This window comes from Stomoxys calcitrans, chromosome 3 (assembly GCF_963082655.1).
Source record: "Stomoxys calcitrans chromosome 3, idStoCalc2.1, whole genome shotgun sequence".
NCBI lineage: Eukaryota > Metazoa > Arthropoda > Insecta > Diptera > Muscidae > Stomoxys > Stomoxys calcitrans.
Genome location: NC_081554.1, coordinates 53,616,162 through 53,619,898, shown reverse-complemented (window position 1 = coordinate 53,619,898; position 3,737 = coordinate 53,616,162).

The window sequence follows — 3,737 nt, the reverse complement described above, 5'->3', positions numbered from 1 at the left end:
GGCATATATCATTTTTTTCTTGCTAAGAGCAAAGGACAAAGGGTGACATTGTACGATGTAACAAGGCACCATAATGGATTGACTTCCATTAAATTCAGAAAAAACAGAAAAGAAAGAGGAAATGTCAAGCAAAAAAGGCATTAAGAAACATCCATATTTTATAGCCACTACTACATATCACTCATATGCGAAGTGAATGTAATGGTCTTTGGTGAGTCTTTGTCTATGCCCTATGGCCAGTTTATGGCCATCGCAATATTAATGGCAATAATTTACTGACAAAATAATTCAAAGAATAAGAAAACAAATTTCTCCATCGATAGCATGTTGCAATACTAAGAAATAAAGACATGTAAAAGCGCGCTAAGTTTGGACGCGTCAAATATTTGGTACTTTGATTTAGTTTAAAATTTTCACAAAACTACTGTGGATTATATTGAACAAACCAACTGGGTAATCGATTCAATAAAAGGAAACAGCCAGAATTCATTGACACTAGTGTTATGAATATTGTCAAATATAGATGGACATAAGTCAACATTCTTGCACGTAAATTGTCTTGAAGGAAACAGCTGCAACACGTTTGTGTAACGAAACTAATGATTTGGGGACCAAAAACGCTCTGTCAACATTTTTTGTGTCCCTGATGAGGAGGAACACATGTCATGGGTCATAATAAGTATTGTAAAAAAAAAGGGTGTACGTGTTGACCCAGGAACTTATAATGAATTTAAAAATGTTAAGCAGAAACTATGGGAAGAAACAAGTAAAAGCGTGCTAAGTTCGGCTGGGTTGAATCTTATATACCCTCCACCATGGATCGCATTTGTCAAGTTCTTTGGCCGATATTCATATCATTATAGACAAACAAAGGATATTGGATAAGAATTCAGCTATAGCAAGTTATGAATCGATTGGAGCAATACTTGGTTTGACTGCTGGAGACAAAAGTGAAATTCGTTGTGCCAAATTTCAGCCAAATTGGATAAGAATTGAGTCCTATAGTGGCTCAAGAAATAACATTGGTACATCTGTTTATATGGGTGCTATACCTTAAACACGCATGTTAAAGATCATACAAGAAGTCGTTTTGCAAAATTTCAGCCAAATCGGATGAGAGTTGCTGCCTCTAGAGGCTCAAGAAATATAATCGGAAGATCGGTTTATACTTACTTACTTTACTTTAATTGGCTATGACAGAATATTTCTTCCACTAGCCGAACGTAGAATAGCGTTCCAAGCGCCTCGATCTTCTGCGCTCATTCTAAAATCTCTGACACCAAGTTTCGAGGTGTCTCCCACAACTTGATCTTTCCATCGAGATTTTGGTCTTCCCGGTTTGCGTGTACCACCGTGTTTGCATTCAAAAGACTTTTTTGCTGGAGCTTCTTCATCCATTCTGACAACATGACCTAGCCAACGCAGCCGTTGTATTTTGATGCGTGTAACTATGCTATCGTCGTCATACAGCTCATACAGCTCGTGGTTCATACGTCGCCTATATTCTCCGTTAACGCAAACTGGTCCAAATATTTTACGAAGAATCTTTCTCTCAAATACTCCAAGCACTGCCTCATCTGCTTTCACAAGTACCCATGCTTCAGAACCATATAACAGCACGGGTAGTATCAGTGTCTTGTAAAGTGTAGTCTTCGTCTGTCGAGAGGTGGCTTTCTTTCTAAACCGCTTACTTAGTCCAAAGTAGCATCTGTTTGCCCGTATTATTCTTCGCTTGATCTCAAAACTGGTGTCATTCGTTTCGGTTACGGCGGTGCCGAGGTAGATAAAGTTACTGACTATCTCAAAGTTGTGGTTCCCAACTTTCTCCATGTTCTTTATCTGCTCGGTTGTAAAAGGCTTTTTGGGAGTGGAAACCATCCATTTCGTCTTATCTCCATTTACTGCCAGACCCATTTGCACTGACACTCTTTCGATTCTTTCAAAGGCTGCGATATCATAGGTCCGGTGACCGACCTATGATATCGATATCGTCGGCATAGGCGAGTAGCATGTGCTCTCTTGTGATTAGAGATTCACTTCTGCATCTCGTATAATCTTCTCCAGCAGGATATTAAAGAGATCACACGAGAGGCTGTCTCCTTGTCTGAAACCTCGTTTGGTATTAAATGGTTCGGAGAGATTCTTTCGTATTTTTACTGAGGAACGCGTATCAGCAAGTGTCATCCTGCAGAGTCTTATTAATTTTGCAGGGATAACAAACTCAGACATGGCTTGAAATACCTTTGAGCGTAAAGGAGTATCGAAGGCGGATTTGTAGTCAACAAAGAGGTGGTAGGTGTTGATTTGTCCTTCTCGGGTCTTTTCCAGGATTTGGCTCAGTGTGAATATCTGGTCTAGGGTGGATTTACCTGGTCTAAAGCCGCATCGATATGGCCCAATTATCTCATTGACTTTAGGTTTTAATCTTTCACACAGTACGCTCGAGAGTATCTTGTATGCGATGGGGAGGAGACTTATTCCTCTGTAGTTGGCACATTCCGTCTTGTCTCCTTTCTTGTGTACGGGACATAGTATGCTGAGGTTCCAATCATCGGGTATGCATTCTTCGGTTTATTTTAGAGCTATATAGGGTTGTGAACCGAGTTGGACCGCACTTGAGACAGTTGTTGATGGTCAAACCAAAACATTTCATGCAAAATTTCAGTCAAATTGGATAAGAATTGCGCCCTCTAGAGGCTCAAGAAGACAAGATCCGAGATCTGTTTATATGGGAGCTATATCAGTTTATGAACTACTTGACACAGTTGTTAATGGTCAAACTAAAACACTTCATGCAAAATTTCAGCAAAATTGGATAATAATTGCGCCCTCTAGCGGCTCAAGAAGTCAAGATCCGAGATCGTTTTCTAGGGGACCAATATCAGATATTGAACAATAATTTGCGAAGTTGGTAAAAGTTAGAATAAAACACTTTATGCAAAATTTCAGCTAAATCGGTTAATAGTTGCGCCCTCTAGCGGCTCAACAAGTCAAGATCCGAGATCTGTTTATATGGGAGCTATATAAGGTTATGAAACGATTTAAGCCATGCTTGGCACCGTTATTGATGGTCAATTTGAAACACTTCATGCAAAATTTCAGCAAAATCGGTTAAGAAGTGCGCCCTCTAGAGGCTCAAGAAGTCAAGACCCAAGATCGGTTTATACGGGAGCTATGTGAGGTTATAAACCGATTTGAGTCATACTTGGCACAATTGTTTATGGTCAAACCGAAACACTTCATGCAAAATTTAAGCTAAATCGGATAAGAAATGCGCCCCTAGCGGCTCAAGAGGTCAAAACCCGTGATCGGTTTATATGGGAGCTTTATCAGATTATAAACCGATTTGTGCCATACTTGGCAAAAATATTGGAAGTCAAAATAAAATACTTGGTGCTAAATTTCAGCCAAAACGGATAAGAATTGAACCCTCTAGAGGCTCAAGAAGTCAAGACCCAAGATCGGTTTATATGGGAGCTAAATCAGGCTATTAAGCGATTTGGGCCATATTTGGGACAGTTGTTGATGGTCAAACTGAATTTCAGCCAATCGGATGATTATTAATTGCGCCCTCTAGCAGCTCAATAAGTCAAGATCCGAGATCGGCTTTTATGGGAGCTATATCATGTTATGAACCGAGTTAGACCATACTTGGCAGTATCATTGGAAGTGGAAATAAAAGACGTGATGAGCCATGCCTAAGTTTTCTGCTACATGGCTTAGTTTAAGTTTTCGAA